Source organism: Tachypleus tridentatus, chromosome 4 (assembly GCF_004210375.1).
Source record: "Tachypleus tridentatus isolate NWPU-2018 chromosome 4, ASM421037v1, whole genome shotgun sequence".
NCBI classification, from domain to species: domain Eukaryota; kingdom Metazoa; phylum Arthropoda; class Merostomata; order Xiphosura; family Limulidae; genus Tachypleus; species Tachypleus tridentatus.
Window position 1 is genome coordinate 5,469,293 of NC_134828.1, and position 22,426 is coordinate 5,491,718.

General features: G+C 35.4%; 1 protein-coding gene across 2 annotated transcripts in view; it reads right to left on the reverse strand.

Annotated features, from left to right (window-relative positions):
- Positions 1–1,154, reverse strand: part of LOC143248487 (serine/threonine-protein kinase Nek7-like) — a 50,761-nt gene extending 49,607 nt beyond the window's left edge. The window contains exon 1 of one of the 2 annotated variants that reach the window (XM_076496894.1): positions 1,019–1,154. The gene's annotated coding sequence lies outside the window, so the exon portion shown is untranslated. The remainder of the gene's footprint in view (positions 1–1,018) is intronic. The other variant, XM_076496895.1, reaches the window with a different exon arrangement.
- Positions 1,155–22,426: the final 21,272 nt, after the last annotated feature.

Below are 22,426 nucleotides of genomic sequence, written 5' to 3' on the forward strand. Positions count from 1 at the left end.
TAAGAATAGTAGTACTAAGGGACACAAATATATATTAAATATTAACAGGCTAGGAGTCATGTTCAAGGAACAATTTTGGCCTTTAGAATGAATATTGTGGAGGAAGTAAATTTATGCAAGTTTATGAGAAAGCTTGTTAACTATAAGGAAGGTGAGGGCTAGCTTTAAACTTTAAAATGTTTTTTTTTTTATATTTTATTTAATAGCCTAGCTATACCAACAGATCCTTTAGTGTTCCTGAACATTAAGTTGTATGTTAACTTAAAAATAAAATGACAAAAAAATACTAAGTTAATATTTTAATAGTATAATTAACTCAGATATTGCTATCAGAAAGAAGGGAGGTTACATTCTGTCAACAGCAAAGGCCATTGTTAATTTTCATACAGTATAAACAACTTTTCAAATAATTTCTCACAAAACAGCACAAGTAATACCTCAGGTGAAAGACCCAAAAAACAATAGGAATCTAGGACAAAACGAACTTGTTTTGTTGACCAATGTTCTATGTTAAAACTACAAAGATTTACAAAATGTTCTGCAAAAGAAGGTTATATTAATGGGCACGATACCAATATACCAATACGACACTTTCCTTCCCCTTTACTTTCAAGTTTCACTTTCACTTTGAGACCATCTTTGAATTTTAATTTATACATCATTCATTAATACAGTAAAAAACTTTGACAAATAACGAAATATTATTATTGTCATCACCAACCTAATACAAACAGTATTAAAATTATTAATTAATGATATTTTTCGTGTCAATTTTTAAGCTTTTGTCGTTTCCGTGTTAACATGTTCCGACAAGTGCAAGTTGGCCAAGTTGAATCTATCCTACTCAAATATCATAGTAATAGTACTAAATTATTATACATATTATTAATTCTTAGAATTTCTAACATTAATAATGTTGTAATTAATGCTAGCTGTAAGTTACTTAACAGTTACGTGTAATAATGTAGACTATTATAACGGTTAAAAACAACACGAAATATACTGAAATAATACTTACGTTTGAAACACTTAACAAAACACTACCATAAATATGTACCGAACGGTATTTTGCAAGTTAACACATAGTACCCCAGTTTGCCGCACGGTGACGCTTAAACGACTTGTAGTAAAAAATAACAAAGTGTGATAAGATATTAGGAATTAATTACACTGTTTGTTGTACTTATAGAAGTTATAGTTTTCCGTCAGATTATTTTTGTCTTAAAAAACTATATAGCATTTTAATTTTAAAGTGTATTTTACACTTAGACAATATTATTAAAAATTATTAATTTAAAAAGGTGCAACAGGGATCCTAAAAAATACAGATTGATTGAGTGTTTGATTTGTTTGTTTTTTTCCTTCTGAATTTCGCGCAAAGCTACAAAAGGGCTATCTGCGCTAGCCGTCTCTAATTTAACAGTGTAAGACTAGAGGGAAGGCAGCTAGTCATCACCACCCACCGCCAACTCTTGCGCTACTCTTTTACCAACGAATAGTGGAATTGACCTAACATTATAACGCCCCTACGGCTGAAAGGGCGAGCATGTTTGGTGCGACCGGGAGTCGAATACCTTAACACACTTGGCCATGCCAGGCTGTGTCTGACATTTTCCCGATCTTTCTTACAGGAACTCATAGTCCCTCGGGGTTGTGCCTAGAGTGTCACACTTTTCATTATAAAGATTAATTCCATCACTGAACAACTCCCTTCTACTATTGCAAACGGGCTCTGTGTCGACAAATTAATAGTTGGATTAACCGTTACATTATAACGCCCTCACGGCTGAAAGGGCGGGCATGTTTGGTGTGATGAGGATTCGAATACGCGACTCTTGGATTACGAGCTGAGTGCCTTAACCACCTGGCCATGCCGGGACCTGAGTGTTTGGAACTAAGCACAAAACTACACAATGGGTTATCTATGCTCTGTCCATCACGGGTATCGAAATCAGGTTTCTACCGGTATAAGTCCGTAGTCGGTGGCCCAGCAACCACTGAGAGGGGACGAAAATTACAGAAACAAGACTGTGAAAATGCAATCGCAAAAAAGTTAAAAAAAAAACAAGTTTAAGGTTTGAGACATGGTGTTGACATTATTTCCCCAAATTACAAATTTTTATTTTGACTCTCCTAAATATTACAGCTTTTACATGTGGTATCATGTTAAACTAAGGATTTGTGGCATGAGGAAATAATGTTAACACCATGTCTCAAACCTTAAACTTCTTTATTTTATTACAAGTTAAGTTTTGAAGTAAGTGAGGTTTATTTTCAAAACAGGTACGATATTTTAGTATCGTTCTGTGGCACTTTGTTATGTCTGTAAACTTATAGAGCTGGAAACGAGTTTCAGTACACGTACTAGTCAGAGCACAGATAGGGCTTTGTGTAGCTTTGTGCGTAATAATAAACAACAATATTTTCTATTATTAAAACTTATATAAATTTTTATTTTTAGTACTCAGCATTTTACTGTTTTTAATGTCACTTATAGTCATTAGACTAGAGATACAAACTTTGCTCAAAAATTGGTAAACATTTTTTGTTAACCAACTGATAAAAGAGTTTAAAACTACGACGGAAAACAATGCATTAACTAACCCACGATAATCACTCTTTTAATGCTGATCTACATGCATAGCTTGCTTTTAGAAATACATGTTTGACTTAAAGTGTGGTTATAAGACAGCTGGCTTCGAAACATTTTTATTTTAAATTTTTGTTCACTGCTTCACAGATTGTCTCAGATATTTCATTTTCGAAAGTGAATTACACTATTTTGTTCAACTACTCTAAAATTTACGAATTCAACTGTAATTAATAAATACAACTCACATGATTGGTATAAACCCTAATGTCTTGTTCTATTTTCAGAACAGTTGAATGACTACCAGTTTGCTAGATGTGAAATGTGAAGTCAATTACACTGTTAGAAAGGAACTATGATACAGGTTGACTGTATTGTACAGCTCTGAAGTTCTTGTATTGTAAGACATAAACACATAAGAGTGAGAGTCAATCCCTTAGCTTGGATGAGAGAGACCAGAGACAAGAGACATAGATAGTAATGCGGAGGAAATTCACAGACTTTCGACTCGGCAGAGCTAACAAAATTAGTTATTCTCGATGGATTATCAAGCGATTACCATCCACGACAAGTCACGCATGTCTAATGTCCGCCTGATGCTAAACCTACAAGAAGACTGCGGAAAACAGGAATTAGTCTGCAACTTAAGACTCCATAAGACTTATAATACATGTGTCAGTCATAGGAATGAAACGTGCTAGTTTTTCCTGTTTTCTTTGATAATCTAAAACCAAACAGCAAAATAAATTCTAACTAATGAACGCTCATTTCATTTTAGAGCCGAAAGACCATACCAAAAAATACAAATACTAGTGACCAACCCTGGTCAGCACTTCCACGACTATTAAGCATCTACCACGGATAAGCAAAGCCAGATATACAATGACAAATAACCACAGACACAGTACATCAAAACCCAGAACACAAAAACATATTCCGAAAATCCAACGGCACTGGACTGACAAATCCAGACTCGAATGATAATTAGGAATAAAGAAACTCAAGCAGACATCCAGCTCGAAATAGCATCACAGGAGAAACCAACCAGAAGAAACCGCCTGACGGAGCCCACCCCCTATCTTTACAAACTTGCCTACGAGACACTAGATTTAAATGTATCTCAGGACGGCTAATATGTTATTAACACTTTTACCAAAATTAAGCAGAGAACAACATTTCGACCTGAAGATGGCCTAAGAAGGTTGAAACGTTGTTCTCTGCTTTATTTTGGTAAAAGTGTTAATACCAATACCTGTCGTTCTGAGATACATTTTTACTTCAAGTGGGTTTCTCATCATCACGAGACACTCAACTTTTTCTTGACAGAACTATGGTCCTCATTCCGAAAACATCCTTCAAGCGACGATGATAACTCTGACAACGAATGTATTAAATTATTTCTTAGCCTAAAATAATCTATGTTTAAAAATAGTCCATTTTAGACAACTATAAATCAATATATTCACGTATAGTTACTAATCTTTTCTTTCTTCTCTATTTTCATGGCATTTCGGACACTCGTCAGGTAGAGTATCGGTGTCTAATCAGTAAAGATGGGTTTTCTTGGGGTACTCTCTTTCCAACCAATCCTCAGGCATTGGAGCTACAGATCCTTGCCTAGATACTATCTAAAATCGCAGGTCTTCCGACTTTCTTGAGGTGATACAGTAAGTGTAACCCATTTAAATACTCAAATAGATTCCAAAGATTTTTTGTCTTGAATCTAAATCATTAAATCTCGAGCGGGATTTGAGGATCTCTAGATACCCCTGGTTTAGATTATCTTTTTATTTTCCTAAGTACTTGCTATGAGTGGATGGACCTTTGCTTGGGTAGTTCTAAATCAGTAATGGCGACAGATATTCTTAGCAGCTTTGCCATGAATACAAACATGAATAAAATAAATAAATAAAAAATCAAATAAAACAACAAATAACTGTTAAGTAACAGGATGTAAAATTGCAGAACACTGAAATTGTTTACTCTTTTTTTCTAATATTATAGTGATCTCATATTTATTATTTACGTTTTGAAGTAATTCGTGAAACTCTTTAGAATATGAAAAATTAGAAAATTAATAAAACGATTTAGACTTCCTTTACAAAAATTCTTATTTTTTTTTACGATAAAAATATAAAATTTTATAACTATCTGGAATAAGAGAGAGAGAAAAGATCGTGCAAAGCAGGGCGTAATATGACCATTAATAAAAATATCACAGGTTGTATTAGACGTGATAATATTCTACGAACATGAAACGCTGTTATACGTTTTCTTGAAATAAATATTTCTATGAAGTTTATTGTTGTTGTAAGAGCAGCTTTAGTAAAGAGCTAGACAGCAGAGAGGATAAAAATACTAAACAAAAAACCTGATATTGAAAAACTTGTGATGTTGGAGCAAAGTACATAAGTAGTTTTAATAATAGATTAAATTAGAATTAAGGCAATGCTAGAAGTATAAGTAAAACAGATGACTTTATGAGCACTAATCGAAATGAAAGATTTTGATCTAAAGGGAATAACTGAAATCGTGTTAACGTTAGGAGTTTTGATGACAAAAATTTCTTTGAAATACAACATCATAGACTATTTAACAGGGAGAAAGTATGACAAAGAGCTGGAGTAGTTTCTATGTTGAATGTTAACTAAACACTATTTTAGTTGGGTAAATCAAAACAAATAGCTCATATCTGATGATTACGAAATAGCTGGGTTTTTAAATTTCATTTTTCTTCAATATTTATTAATGAAGGTTTAAACAATGTTCCTTATTCTCAACAATTGCTAGATAAAAATAAGATCAAATAAAGTGATCACATTAATTTTGAACTTGTTAAAGAAATATTAGAAAGTTTAAAGAATGATAAAACTCTTAATCCACATAATATTTCACTAAAGGTTTGGATGAAGGTTAAAAACTGGATATATAAACAATTTGCTACTATATTTTGTAAGCTTTTGAATAGTAAACAGGTGTCAGAAGATTACAAGTTGGCTTACATTACTGTTGTTTTCAAGGAATGTAATATAATTGACCCAGTTAACCTTGCATCATTTGTAGGAATAGTTTTGGAAAGAAGAATAAGAGATGCTTTGCAAAGTCATTTTACAAAGTTTAGAATTATATTGGATAGTCAATTTGATTTCACTGAGAGAAAATTCTTGCCTTACTAACCTTTTGGCATTCTTTGGAAATGTTACTGATTGCGTTGATGAAGACAAGTGTGTAGATTTAGTGTATTTGATTTTCAGAAAGTATTTGATAAAATGTCGCTTAAAGGGCTTGCTATAAAAGTTATTTTTTCAAATCATGGGATAAGGTGATTCACTGGATACAAATTTTCTGAATGGAAGAAAAGAGACGATTGTTATAAATGGTTTAGTTTACTTCAAATTTCGCGCAAAACTACACAAGGGCTATCTGCGCTAGCCGTCTCTAATTTAGCAGCGTAAGACTGGAGGGAAGGCAACTAGTCATCATCACCCACCGCCAACTCTTGGGCTACTCTTTTACCAACGAATAGTGCAATTCACCGTAACATTATAACGCCCCCACGGCTGAAAGGGCGAGCATGTTTGGTGTGGCTGGGATTTGGACCCGCGACCCTCGGATTACGAGTCTAGTGCCTTAACCACCTAGCCATGCAGGGCCTGTTGTAAATGGAGTTCAGTCAAAGTGGTAAAATGTTACAAGTGTAGTACTGCAGGGTCTTAGTGTTGGGACATTTGCTTTTTCATGATTCATTCAATAACATAGACGAAGAAATGTAATATATATATGTATAATTTTGATATACTAATCAAATTAAAGTTTTGGGTGTTGCAGACTGTGAGGAGAATGTTGCTACTTTACAAAAGAAAATAAATTAATTGATTAGTTGGGCGAATATATGCAGATGGGTTTGTATTATAATTAATGCAAGCTAAATCATGTTGAATATTACAATTTGAATTAAAATTATAATTTAAACACAGTTATGGAAGAAAAGACTCTTGACACTATAGTTGATCAGTCTATAAAGTCATTTATAACAGTGTGTTGTTGTCAACGGCAAATCAAATAGGGTTTTAGGTTGTATCTACAAAAATACTGAATACTTGTATAAAGACATTATAAATTTATTGTTTAGATCATTGGTTATGTCACGTGTGGAGTATTGCGTTTAGTCTTTGGTGACATTTATTAGGAAGGACATACGATTTTTGAAGAGATTTATGGAAGATCTTTCTAGAATGATACTTAGGATGGAAAGGTTGTTGTATTTAGTAACGAGACTCAGGAAACTAAATTACATTTTAGCAGAATCATTTTCAATTAAAGCAGCTTTATTTTTATAACAGGTTGGTTGGCCTTTGGAATGGGATGACCTGAAATGTGTTGAATACATTTAATTGAAAAGAACTTAAGGGAAAGCGTGATAAATATTTGAATGACAGTGGTTGTTTATGAGTGCTTTACTTTTATTTTAAAGGTTAATTTACACGATGAAATATCAAAATGGACAAAGAGATTTCTTGTTGTTCTTAAATTATATGTAATACTAGCTGAAGTACCCGTGCCTTGAAGGAAGTTACATAAATTCAGGATTAAGAAAAAGTTATTTTAGGCCATGAAAAGTTATTTTCTTTATATATTTAATTTAAAAAATAAACCAAAACATCTTTAAAACCAGCAAAACAAAATGTGATATCGTAAATTTGTAAGCATCTTCTCATTTGGTGAAAATCTATCAAAACGGGCGAAGTAAAACAACGCAAAAACACCCATAAAAACTGTAAATTGCAGAATTGAAAATTTCTGTGTTTTTTCTCATCGGCCTAATGAGCTACCATACTAATTTCGGTGAAGATCCATCCACTTCCTGAGAAGTATTTACATGGACGTACAACAGACAGTACTATCATATTTCTCTCTGGTGTGGATTCCTGTACAAAGTGAGGGGACCTCCCAGAGAAAGCACTGTTCTTTCAGTTTACATTCTCTGGAATCTAAATATTTACCCACATGTTTGCTGTGTTTGTGACCCGCAAAGGGGAGGAGAGAGTTATGGTGGTTGAGAAATCCAACCATAGCACACCACTTTGTTCTTGAATTCCTGCAGGTGGGTGGCCTTGGAATGGGCCCCTCAGGGTCAATTGGCTGGTCCACTTGGACTAGGATTAAACGAGTACCAGTGCTTTGACGTTCATAACGGGTGTGTGAACATTCTGTCTCATACTTACGAAACCCAGGCATTGTTTCAATGTCCTTGTTTGGTATTGTAGTACGTCCCCTCGTAGGACTCTATAGTTGGTGTAGTCAGTGGATACTGTAATATTCTTTCTTTATTATGGATTCCCTAAAAAAATCAAAATAAAATAGTGAAAAAATAACAAAAGTAAATGACAACTTCCTGAAGGTTCTAAACAGTAATCTTCAACTACTTCAACATCTGTACCTCATGTTCTGATATTACAATATTTATCAGACAAATCTTTAGGAAAAATGTCTCCCTTTTTTTATTCAGAAGGAACTAGAGGGGCTTGATGGCCCTCTTAAGTCAGTCAAAAAGCGACGTTCTGGGGACATCTTGATGGAAACATCGATTCCAAAACACAGCGAACTCCTTTTTAAATCGAAGGCCTTTACAGATATACCCATTAAGGTTACTACCCATGCTTCTTAGAATTTTTCACGAGGAGTTACTATAGAGAGGGATTTGAAGAACATCCTCGTGTCAGAGATCCTTACTAGTTTCTTCACCCAAGGAGTTTCTGCAGTGAGGCATATCTCCACTCGTAAAGATGGAATTATACTGCTGGCCAATGTCATCATTTTGACGTTTATATCACCACGTTCACCAGACACCATCAAGACAGGTAATCTAATTTGCAAAATACGGCCATATCTTCCAAACTCGCTCAGATGTTTCTAATTTCTGTAATTCGGTCATTTGAATACATCATGTTGTGGTTCCTTGACATGTGCCTATTGTGGTAACAAGGACCTTGATGCCTACGAGTGCGAAATAGGCTCCCACCCCTCTTACTTTAGTTCTTGCCCTAGGTAGATAGAGAAAAAAAGAGGTACAGTGTTTGAAAACGATTGACAACATTTTTTACCCCGAGGTCGAAAGTTACTGTCCACCACTTCATCTTGGACGTATGCTGCTACACTCCATTACAATGCTGCAGTGGGAGTGAAGACAGATATCTCTGAGTCTTTTGTAGAGTAGTTTTCAAACCACGTAAAAATCTTTTGCACTCCATGCTTAAGAGAGTTTACGAGTCAATGTCACCTCCTAACTTGATCCCTACCATTCCTTCCAGTAACTCCCCAGATCCACGTCTCTTGGCTCTGACTTTTGGCGTTTCCTCGTGTCCATCTTCTTCTTCGGCACCGAGATGCAGAGCGATTATTTATTCACGCCCTCAGCCATTGGAATCTTCATATACTAACAAAAACTTGCCCACTCGACTCCAGGCAGGATTCATGGAGGTCAATAAACCTAATAAAGAGAAACGACGTGGTCGAAAACAGAAGGACTCTTTGCCCAATTTTTTTTTTTTTTACATTAGTAAAAATAGCCACTTTGATACAGAGGAACAATCGAGGTTTGTGTTCTAATTTGGATGACATTAAAGTGTTGATTGATTCTTACCATTGTATGTGTCTTTGCTTGCAGGAAAATATTTCTGAAACCTGTTGATACAATTACCTTACGGCAGTTTTCTTTGAACAGAAATGACAGATCGTGTGATGGATGAGTGCATAGAGGGGTGGCACTGCTGGTCGATCAACATATGATCATTCTGTCTTTGCCACTGAATACACTTTAGAGGCCATAGCTATCCATGTTTCCTTGGCTTTCACCATTATTTTTTGTTTTCTCTACCTGTCTCCTGGAGACACCTGTGATCAATCAGACCTTTATGCTTTTACTGATCAGTTGTCGTCTTCCTTTTTAATCCTGGGGGACTTTAATGGACATAGCCACCTCCGGGGTGGTGCTGATATTGATGGAAGGGCTCCTTCCGTGGGTTGTATGCTCTAAAATCACAACCTTTCTCTCTTCAAAACTGGTTCTTATACCTATTTTCACACACCTAGCAAGTCTTTTACTGCTATTGATCTCACTATCTGCTCCCTTTCATTTTTTTTCATTTCTCTTAGGGGTTGACAGTGACCTACAGGGCAGTGAGCATTTTCCTATCATGGTCGATGTCACCCGACCTGCGTGTCATGGTGAAAGCTGGACCAAGCCAACAGGCTATCTTTCACTGCTCTCTCAGAACTTGAACCTGCCATCATCTGTAAGCCATCGATAGACAACTGCGTGGAAGCAGTAACTGACTGTATTGTACAAGCAGATACTGAATCTATTCATAACCTCGACACGTTTTCCCCGGTATTCTTGTCCATGGGGGAATCCTGCCAACCCAATGGCACAGAAGACTCAAAAACGGGCTTAAGATACCTTTTGCAGGTGTCCCACACTTTCAAATTGCATCGCTTTCCAGTGAGCTCGTGCACGTGCTCGGCAGGTAGGACGTAAAAGCCAGAAGGAATCTTGGATTAAGTTCATAACTAACATCTCTTTGACCACAAGTCCAAAGTCACATAGGAAAAGATTCGAAAGTTTAACCCTCTTTCGATCTTGCTATCTGATGGCCAAGAAGTTGCTAATGCCCAGAACATCGCCAATACTCTCGGCGAAATGTTTTCATGCATTTAGCACTTCTTTCTCATCTCTCACCTTCTTAACCATCAAGACTCGAACAGAGCAGTAATCTCTTTCCTTTTAGACTGATCATCTCTATGAGTATAATCGCTCCTTTACAGTGGTGGAAGTCAAGCTTGCTCTCCATTGGTCTGGCAGTACATCAGTCAGACTTGATTATATTCACTACGGGATGGTGTGTCATCCCTCTCCTGATTCTCTTGCTAATCTTGAGGTTGTTTTATCCAGATCTGGCAGGAAAATGCTTTTCCTGATGCTTGGCATCAGGCTACTGACCTCTCTTTTCATGAGCTTGGGAAGGATCCCAAGATACCTTCAAAACTACTGTCCAGTTGATTTGATGAGTTGTCTCTGTAAGATCTTAGAGAGAATAGTTAATGCTCTTCTTGTATAGTTCCTCGAATCAAACAACCTTCTCTCGCCCACTCAATATGGGTTCCGACGACAGTGCTCCACTGTGAACCACCATATTCGACTTCAAACGTTGATCAGAGAAGCCGTTCTCAAGTAGTAACATTTTGTTTCAGTATTCTTTAACCTTGAGAAAGCTTACAATACTACATGGAGGTACGGCATTTTGCGAGACCTCCATTCATATGGGTTGCATGGCCATTTGCCTATTTTTATTAAACATTTTTAACTGCTCTGTGACTTCAAGTTTGTGTGTGTGTCTAACATTGTTTGTTTGTTTTGAATTTCGCGCAAAGCTACTTGAGGGCTATTTGCGCTAGCCGTCCCTAATTTACAGAGATGCCAACTATTTCAAATGACTGAGCATAATGATTGTAGATAGAGCCCGTACAGATATCGTACAACCACTGGATACAGTTTTGAGTCATCTATGTCTGTAGACCCATCTGTGGCTAAACTATAAACACTGTTAGTAAGTATGCTTGAAATCATTTTGTCATCTTCACACCCTTCATTTGTACAATGGCTGTAGTTTTGGTTCTAGCACAGCCATATTTTTTCGCGATATCAGTCTGGGAACATTTTTCTAAATAGATGTCCTGCATGATCAGCTACAACTAGTGGTAAATTATGAGCAATGACGAATTGCGTGAACATCACTCTGCATTTATGGTTTTATATTCTGAATTCTTACTCATAAATGTCGTTATCTGCATCATTTTTGTCTTTGCCTCAGCCTTTTGTTGGTGAGATGCCGATTTTGTATGTCTGGAACAATCGTTTATCCCGCCATGCGCCACAGAAAAATCGATGTGACAAACTGCACAAAACGCATGACTGTTACTGACTGTTGATGCAATGACCGGATATTTTGCCCTGTACTCTTTCCTAAATTTTTGATTCACAGTTTTAGTCCTTTTAGATTTGCCAAAAACAAGACAATATGATGAACAAGACCTCTTTTTTTCCATCTTGTGAACGATCGCATTGGTGTTTCTATGCAGCTTATAAAATGAGAAATACCCATCTACGCGAGCGATGATTGGCTGACAAGCACTGATGATGTAACTATGGATTTCCCCACCTACTCAGAAGCACCGCACTCAAACTGTTGGTAGGCGTGGGATATACAAATATTTTTTATTATTTCAAGCACAAACATGATTATCGCAAGTAGCCATTTGACTATGTCTTTTATTTAATATCAAAATTTATTTGTATCTCATTAAAATTGTTCGACCGGGAGTTTTCGACCCTTAACACACTTTCAAGCCCTGGGGAACAATTTATCACTTTATTGTATAAGCCTATATAATATATAATAATTTGGGAGTTGCAACAAGTCGTAATATTTGTGTGTATGAGCGTGTAGTGGTAATGTATACACTAAAATCGTAATGAACCTCTTTAACTTAGTTAATGAACCTCTTCTACACCTCCACTATTTGTCTTTACTTTCACTTCAAAACTGCAATCCTTACTATAGCATCCCACCTCGGGTTATGTTTTCCATCCTCAATGGGCCATGATTTTTCTGAATAGATGGTCTACCATTGTTTCTTTTTGCCTTCGTATCAAGGTGCAGTTGGATGAATTGAGTCTGTCATTAGATGACATTGCTGTACCCACTGGTCAGCCTATTCCACCATGGCCTATTACTACTCCCATATGCGACCTTTTCTGGAGTCATCTGAAGAAGGATGACACTCCTGATTGGAAGTACCATATTCTATTTGCTGAACATCTTTCGAACCATCCTTCCATTCCCATTTATACAGATGGTTCAAAATCAGGTGACTCTGCGAGTTCTACCATAGTTTGTTGTGATTCAGTGGTTGCACACAGATTCCCCTTTACCGTTTCTGTGTTCACTTCTGAACTGTACACCATTTTTCTTGCCCTGGATCACATAGAAGCTAAGCAGTTCTCAAATTGCACTATTTATACTGACTAGCTTAATTCTCTACTGGCCTTGGAATTTTTTCACAATAGTTTTCACCCTGTTCTCGTCGATATTCAAAACCGACTGGTCTATTTTTCTTATTATCCATTTGTATCCAGTTCTTTTGCATACTGGTCCACGTCAGTATTCACGGGAATGAGCTCGCTGACATAGCAGCTAAGTTCATTTGCACTAGTACTATCACAGCCATGCCTGTTACTTACAGGGGTTACATTCCTGTATTCAAGGCTCAGCTCCACCAGTTGGCAGTTGGCATGGAGTCAGCAATGTGATAACAAACTTTCCCAGATCAAACCTTCTGTTGTTTTTTTGCAATCGTACTTTGTAAGGATCAGAAGGAGGAAATTGTCCCGACTAGGCTGTGCATTGGTCACAGTTTTTTAACTTATAGTTTTCTTTTATCCAGGACTGAATCACCAATGCGTGGTCTATGTGCCACTGAAGTTAAAATAGTCTACATTTTATTGTCGTACCGTTGTTAAGTCCGAAAACGACGGCACCATTTTAAAAATATTTTTACCATAAGTTTATACCTGACGTTGGGCAGTGTCATTGGCGATGGTGGTATTGTCCACCTCATTTGTGTTTTTGAATTTTTAAAGGCCATTGGCCTTTTAACTTCTATTTAAGTTTTTAAATCTAAAACTGTACTTTGTTTTGTTTTAACGTGATTCTTTTTTACGTTTTTAAATAATTTTACTTTTATTTTTTACCAGTTGTTTGACACAGATAGCCTAGTTGTTTTGCGCCAATAAATGACAACCAACCAACCAACGGGAAACGGAGGCGAAACGGGAAATTCGTGATCTCAATTGCAAATTTACGTATACACAGGATAAAAAACTTCGCGAAGTTGGGGGTTGCACATCGAGTAATAAAAACGTTTTTTCAGTACGATATAAGGAAGAGTTCCATTATAATATGGTTATCAGAGGCTTCCAATACATTTTTGGTGAAATTATCATGGTATCTTTATTACAACAGTAGTTATTTAAATACAGAATTTCTAGTATAATGCAAAATATTTCTAATTGCAAGTTTTTTGGATTGTGCTTAAAATTTGTTAAGTGTTTATTAAGTACAGCTTGTATTCGATAAATAGATATATTAACAATATAACTTGTGTACATTTTTTGCTTTATTTTCCTCAAAGCTTTACAATACCATATAATATCAACAACTAAACTAAGAATATTATTCTATGACGTAACGTTAGGCCTTTTTTAAAATCTTTGATAAGCTTTTAATATGTTATTGTACAAAATGTTCACCAAAATATCCTTAGTTATCTTTCGTTTACATTCGTTCAAATGAGTTGAGCACGCACGTGCATTTAGATAGTAAAGCGCGCGCTCATTTTCCGTACAGACAAATTCAGTATTATTATAGCCATGATGTAAAAATGTTTCAGTATGAAACTGAGTGGCCATCTTCGAGCTCTTCAGTACATTAGTATTTACATCTATAATATCCTACTGTATTGTTTGAGATTTAAGAGTTCTTATCACTCTTAACCACTTAACTGCTATATTAAATGAATCGTAAATGATCAAATTCGTCTGTTATTGTTGGTAGTATTTAGTGTAATCGGACACAATAGACCATCAGTGCTTTGTCAATCACAGGGAACTGAACCTTGAATTTTGTTGTTGTAAAACCAGCTACTCATCTGATCCGTGGGAATAGAAATTCCTCTTTCAGCACAATGCATGGCTACAGACGTGGGCTCATATTTATGTTTAACTCAAAGAAATGTAAATGATTAATATTTAGTAATGTATTCGAACTAATATTTAGAAAATTTACAAGTTGTTTTATGTCTGATGATCAGTGTAAGTTGTCAAAGCAGTTCAAACCTGTAAAGTCACAAGGAAAATAAGTTTTTCGTATCTGTTTTTAATCTCGTACCCAATCCCTCATTTATTCATTTTTTTCGTAACTGTTTGTGACACCTACAACACACATAAAATTACAAAAAAACATATCAAAATACTTCCCATAAAAACCTCAAACAAATATTATATTTCTCAACATTGTAGATCCCCAGCATCAGCTCTTTGTGAGTTAAAGCAACCTCTTATTGTTCGTTATAGTTCTCAAACCTGCCGGAAGGGATTACTTGAAATGGGTGTGTGTGAGTTTTTCGAAATGCAAAGCCACATTGGGCTATCTGCTGAGCCCACCGACGGGAATCGAACCCCAGATTTTAACATTGTAAATCCGTGGACTTACCGCTGTACTAGCGGAGGACTGTTTGAAATGGAGAGATCGATATTTAGAGAACCTCTCAAATAAAGAAAATCATTATGTAGCCCCTGGTGAGACATTAGTAAATTTTCAGATTTGCAACACTAAAATTAGCGGTTCGATTTTTCTCAATGAACACTGTAGATAGCCCTATGTGGATTTGCTATAACAAAACAAAGACACAGTAATTGTATAATCAACAAGAAATTCTCGAGAACAAAAATATAAGTAAAAATAACCAATTGTGAATATTTTAATTATGTTTTAACTTTGATAGTTAACCCACCTGGCTATGCCGGGCCTCCACGTTAGTGATGCAACGTGTTCATAATACAGTCTACAAAATATCTGTTATATCTGCGTCAATGAAAGTATATAATCATGAAGCACACACACATTTTTACATGTGTTTTTTATTATACAAATAACAAACTGGGATCTGATGTCAATCCTTGATACTGTTCAACTATGTCACACGCATACAGAGTTATTGTAAGAAGAAATACTAGATATGTCAAGCTTTATTTTGCAGTACTTTATATATCCTGACGTTACTAAATTTTAACTCAACGCAGTTTACAAAGTTTGGTTTACTGAAAATCACTGACGGGCTTGAAAATTTACAAGTTAGAAAAACCATCTGCTTAGAAGGACAAAGGTCAGTCATGAGTTTACCAAGCCTAGTTAGTGAGCAAAATAAGTCCAATATTATGTTCTAATGTAAAAGTAGAGCAGAATTTGACAAAAATACACCAGTTTGAAAAGCGTGACAGGCTGAAGTGTTTGATATCCGAGACCATTGACCATCTGGGTTTTAAAACATACAAATTTAGAAAAAACATAGAATTAGAATGACTGTCTATTTCATAATAAATGGCTAGCTTGTCTGAGGCCATAAACTGTAAACTAAGTGATAAAAATTCAGTGTTTGTCATGTATTATTATTCACACAAAACATGCTACTCTAATTATTATATACATTTAATAAGAAACTAAATAACATTCATTTTTACAGGTTGCTAAATGTATTCAATTAGACTGTAATTATAACCTTTATCTATACATAAGATATTTAATAATGAACTAACTTTACATATATGTAGACAATATGTATACTAAATGTATTCAATTAGATTATAACCTTTATCTATACATAACATATTTAATTATGAACTAACTCTACACATACGTAGACTATATGTATGCCAAATGTATTCAATTACTGTAATTATAACCTTTATCTATACATAACATATTTAATAATGAACTAACTCTACATATACGTAGACTATATGTATACTGAATGTATTCAATTAGATTGTAATTATAACCTTTATCTATACATAACATATTTAATAATGAATTAACTCTACATATATGTAGACTATATGTATACTAAATGTATTCAATTAGATTATAACCTTTAACATAATACATAACATATTTAATAATAAACTAACTCTACATATACATAGATTATATGTATACCAAATGTATTCAATTACTGTAATTATAACCTTTACCTATACATAACATATTTAATAATGAACTAACTCTACATATATGTAGACAGTACTTTAATTAGTTTTACTGAAGTTTAAAAGTCAGCAACCATTGTACTTTGTATAACATTTAAATGGTTATCATGGTACTCTGTGTGGATTATTACAAACTGTACTGAGAAACTGTCAGAATACTTCAGTCTACTTAGAATAAAATGAAAGTTCTATTCTGCTTAAACGAGTATCATTTACGAGATTTCCAGTGACACAACAGTATGTCTATGGACTCATAAGGCTAGGAACCGGGTTTCGAATCCTGTGCTGTGTAGAGTACAGATAAAACATTCTGCGTCTTTGTACTTAATTCCAAACACTCGACATTTACGGAAATTTTTGTTAAAATAAAAGTAAATTATAACATCCTGTCGCTATCTACCTATTTTCAGTATATTTAATATATATGGAAACTTTTACTGAAATAAAAAGTTAATTATAACACGTTGATCCTATCTACGCATTTACAATATATACTCTTCAAAAAAAGAAAGGCAAAAGGGATATTTTTTATTTTAAAGATAAATATATGTAATAAAGTTACAAGCTCAGAGCATGTGATGTTACACGTGTCAAGGCACTGATTGTCAGACCAAAATGTGCACTTTGAAAACGGAAGAAAACAACGGATTTTTCGCCAAAACGCATTCATGTCCAATAAATTTGTTTGAGAGATCTGCATGTTTTGCAAGTGCAACATGTGCAAAATCCCTATAAAAGTGACGGGTTCTCGGTTTCCATAGCTCAGTGTTAAGTCACCAACACGCAATACAGTTACGCCAAGACTGACTGAAGCACAACGCAACAACGCCATTGGTCGCTTGGAAGCAGGCGAATCTCGATCAGATGTTGCCAGACCTGTGAATGACCACACAAGCACCATCACAAGGCTATGGAATCGTCACCAACAACATGGATCAACTCGTGACCGTCCATGATCTGGTAGACCTCGTGTGACCACGCCCGCACAAGATCGCTACATCCGGTTACGTCACCTTCGGGATAGGACCACCACTGCGACGTCTACTGCCTTAACCATACCAGGACTGCGTAGGATTTCCGATCAGACCGTACGGAACCGTCGACGAGATTCTTAGGCCCCATGTGCAACCCATCATGGTGAACGTCAACGACGTTTTTCAATATGACATCGCCCGTCCTCACACAGCCCGACTCACCACTATCTTCTTGAGACACCACAACATCAACGTTCTTTCCTGGCCCTTCAGATCACCAGATTTAAACCCCATCGAACATCTTTGGGACGAGTTAGACCGACGTCTGCGACGGCGACAACCTCAACCGCAGACTCTACCTCAGCTTGCAGCAGCTTTGCTGGATGAGTGGACAGCCATTTCACAGGATGTGATTCGTCATCTCATCGCTTCCATGGGCAGAAGATGCCAAGCAGTTATTGATGCTCACGGGAGGCATACTCGTTATTGACGTTGAGTAACGTTAAACGTCAACTAGTGAGCGTGGACTTCGCCTTTGCAGACTTTGGATGTTCAGCAGTGAATGTGCAAAGTTTCACACATGTCTTACAGAACTACCCGGAATAAACTTATTAACAATATGTCTCAAATTTTGCCTTTTGCGTTTCTTTTTTTGAAAAGTATATTTAATGGTCACGAGAAAACTTTTATGAAATAAAAATTAATTATAATACAGTCACTATCGATATATTTCCAATGTATTTAAAATAGATGGTTCACTTTGCAAAACTATGAATATGTAGTAACGCATATCACTTAAATACAATTTTTGTATTTAATTAAACTGTACATTTCTAAAATATAATTATATATGATTAAATATTGTTGCTATCTATGTAGATTCATAATACAGTCATACAAAACACTATAATTATATATGATTAAATATTGTTGCTATCTATGTAGGTTCATAATACAGTCATACAAAACACTAACTGTGTATTCTCTATGTAGGTTCATAATACAGTCATACAAAACACTAACTGTGTATTCTCTATGTAGGTTCATGATACAGTCATACAAAACACTAACTGTGTATTCTCTATGTAGGTTCATGATACAGTAATACAAAACACTAACTGTGTATTCTCTATGTAGGTTCATAATACAGTCATACAAAACACTAACTGTGTATTCTCTATGTAGGTTCATGATACAGTCATACAAAACACTAACTGTGTATTCTCTATGTAGGTTCATAATACAGTCATACAAAACACTAACTGTGTATTCTCTATGTAGGTTCATGATACAGTCATACAAAACACTAACTGTGTATTCTCTATGTAGGTTCATGATACAGTCATACAAAACACTAACTGTGTATTCTCTATGTAGGTTCATGATACAGTCATACAAAACACTAACTGTGTATTCTCTATGTAGGTTCATGATACAGTCATACAAAACACTAACTGTGTGTTCTTTATGTAGGTTCATGATACAGTAATACAAAACACTAACTGTGTATTCTCTATGTAGGTTCATAATACAGTCATACAAAACACTAACTGTGTATTCTCTATGTAGGTTCATGATACAGTCACACAAAACACTAACTGTGTATTCTCTATGTAGGTTCATGATACAGTCATACAAAACACTAACTGTGTATTCTCTGTGTAGGTTCATGATACAGTCATACAAAACACTAACTGTGTATTCTCTATGTAGGTTCATGATACAGTCATACAAAACACTAACTGTTTATTCTCTATGTAGGCTCATGATACAGTCATACAAAACACTAACTGTGTATTCTCATTGTTGTACAATTATTTCAAAATGTGCCCTACGCACAACAAACAGTCAGACTGTACCAGTCGGTTTAGAACACGTTTTTCAAAACGAAAGGTACTACAAACAGTCATACTGTACCAGTCGGTTTAGAACACGTTTTTCAAAACGAAAGGTCGATTCTAATTAAATATGTGAGATTTCAGTATCATCTTAATTATCTCATGTATTCAAATATTGTTGTTATATATTAGACGAAGATTTCAAATTATTGACAATGTTCAGTATTGGTTCATCTAACAGCAACGATAAGTTTATTTTATAGGCAATTTAAACCTACAGACATGAATTGGGTCGCTAGTAAAATGTATGTTGTGATCATGTTACATTAAATAATGGTTTTCACATTTTTTTATGTTACTGAAAATTTTAAGACCTCACCATACTCCAATAATCTGATAGTAATCACTCCTGCCATTAACGTAGATAACTTCCTCATTCATCCAGTATAGTCATGACTTGCTTGTTTTTGAATTTCGCACAATGCTACTCGAGGGCTATCTGTGCTAGCCGTCCCTAATTTAGCAGTGTAAGACTGGAGGGAAGGCAGCTAGGCATCACCACCCACCGCCAACTCTTGGGCTACTCTTTTACCAACGAATAGTGGGATTGACCATCACATTATAACGCCCCTACGGCTGAAAGGGCGAGCATGTTTGGCCCAACGGGGAGTTTAGTCATGAATCAAAAGCCAGCTGACTCATTTGCACTGCCAAGCAATTGGTTATTATGGTTGTGGCATTCGAGCTGGTAGTTGGATCTGCAACTGTGACTGATGTCATCTGAAGAAACGAACTTCCCCATTATTCCTGGTATTTGGTCAACCATCAAAAGTATAAAGCTCTTGAATGATTTTCTTGGACTCCATAATATAATGTGGCCTTTATAGATAACAGCATTGTGTTTTGGTGATGCACTCTCCGTTGGGGTATGTTACAAGCATGTTCCACCTCTTCTTCTATAACATTAGCTTATTCTTAGGAACTTTCATCAGGGGCGATTTGTTTATCTGATGTATCACTTGGAAGATTGAAACAAGGCTCTGATCGATACTGCTCTTCCCATTGTTTCTACATCAGTTGAAGGCTTGAATTCCATAGAACCTATCACTAACTATTAGAATTGCTCTGCTCGACGAGATGTTACAGCATCCCTGATGAAATACGTGGAAAATTTTCTCATGTCCAGTGCATCAGCTAGTAACGTATCTTCATTCATAGGCTCTGTTTTGGCGAATATCCTACTGACTTTGTGAGTCTGAGGACTGGGGACATAGTTTGCTCCCTTGGTGTGACTGGGTACATAGTGTGCTCCCTTGGTGTGACTGGGTACATAGTGTGCTCCCTTGGTGTGACTGAGGACATAGTGTGCTCCCTTGGTGTGGAAGAAGTGTTGATTTTAATCACATTGACTGTTCATTATGCAGCGTAGGAATATTTAGTTTTGAGTAACTGAAAACTTTTGGCTTGTTCAAGAAAAAAATAACCAGAATGATCTTGAATTTGATCTTAAATGGAAAGTATTTATATCGAAAATGTAAGGTTCGGCCAATTAAGATTGACCTAATCATTAGATCAACTAATCAATTAAAATCCTTTAGAGATGGTCATGGCTTGATACTTTGATTAATCAAGATTTTTACAGAATGTATAAGTACCATTGTTTTGTATTCCAATTACAAGATGCATCTTTAAAGTCTGTAAGCTTCCTAATCCCCAAGTTTAAATTGGTCTTCATTTATAAAAACCTTTAGCTGCACTGCTCTCTGTCGTCATTACTGGTCAACAGCCAACATAGTTTACTCTTTAATAGCATGGCATCTTTCCTCTTTCTGCCATGGATAGGAAGAAGCTACATCATTTGACTCAAGTGAAGTGATGCGAGCTCCTACTATTAACCATTATTATCCACTAATAGTTACACTGTCTCTCCTTGTAAACTTCCTTATACTTAGATTTAGTATTAGTTTCGATATAACTTACAACGCTTTCACCATGTGGGTGTTATTTTTTGCTTCAGCAACCTGGACTTCCATGTATTTCATTAAGAAAATATTTGTGTTTATCAAAAATATTTAAAGCATTGTGGGTAAAAATATTCTATCACAACCAAATAAAACACTATATACACCAAATTTATATTTTTATCGCATACTCTCTGTGAATTTCATTTAATACTGAGAATTTCACCAAATCATAAAATTTTCAGTTTGATCCAATAAAATATCTTGCATTGATATTCATTACCCCAAGCTGACAGCCTTTGCAATCGATACATTTAATCGTACACACGTTTCCCGAAGTATCGTTTTCTGTATATTGATAATGGTACTTTAGGAAACAAAAATAACCTTAAGAACTGACAAAACAAATCAAAACAAAAATAAATTACAAGTTACTGACGGTTTGTAAAAGGAAAAAGAAATAAGAAATTAAACATTTAAATAAAAACTATGCAAAATTTACAACTCACCCAGCGTTGCTACGAGAATCTTCGCCCATGCACCTCAATCAACAAACAGATTTTCTACTATAGAGGCCCCGAACCACAGTCCTTTCATTCTATTTTTATATTCAAAATCAGTGTGGAAATGATATAAAATGTCTCCATAAACAACCAGACTCCTGTGGCGCTCTTATTCCCAGCTTTGAACTAGGCCTAGTAGATTACTTGCTTTTTGTTGGTTTATCGTTGATGTATCTCGGTATTACTATGTTTCAGTTTTTTCGTGTTGCGTATAGATCGGCAACAGTATCCACTAAACGTTGGTCAGTTAATAAATAACTCGAGGTTACACACTTTACTTACGTTTGAATGAGTATAATTAGACATGTCGGTAGCACTGGTCACTCTTGATAAGTTTGAAAAGGTAGCATTAGTTTTAAACAGATTCTCTCAGCCAAGTCATTCAGGTGGAAATAATTCTGATCGAATAAAAGCGACCACCCATTTTGAAACAAGCAAATGATTATGATATAATAAGATTTGATCATTTGTATTTAACAGTGTGTCCAATCTCTATTTCATTCATAGAAATTCATTTATTAAGAGAAATTCAAAACTATTCTGTTATAGATATAACTCTATATATTTGACTTGATTATATCACATACCTTAATGTATGGTATTTCCTGTGCAAAAGGA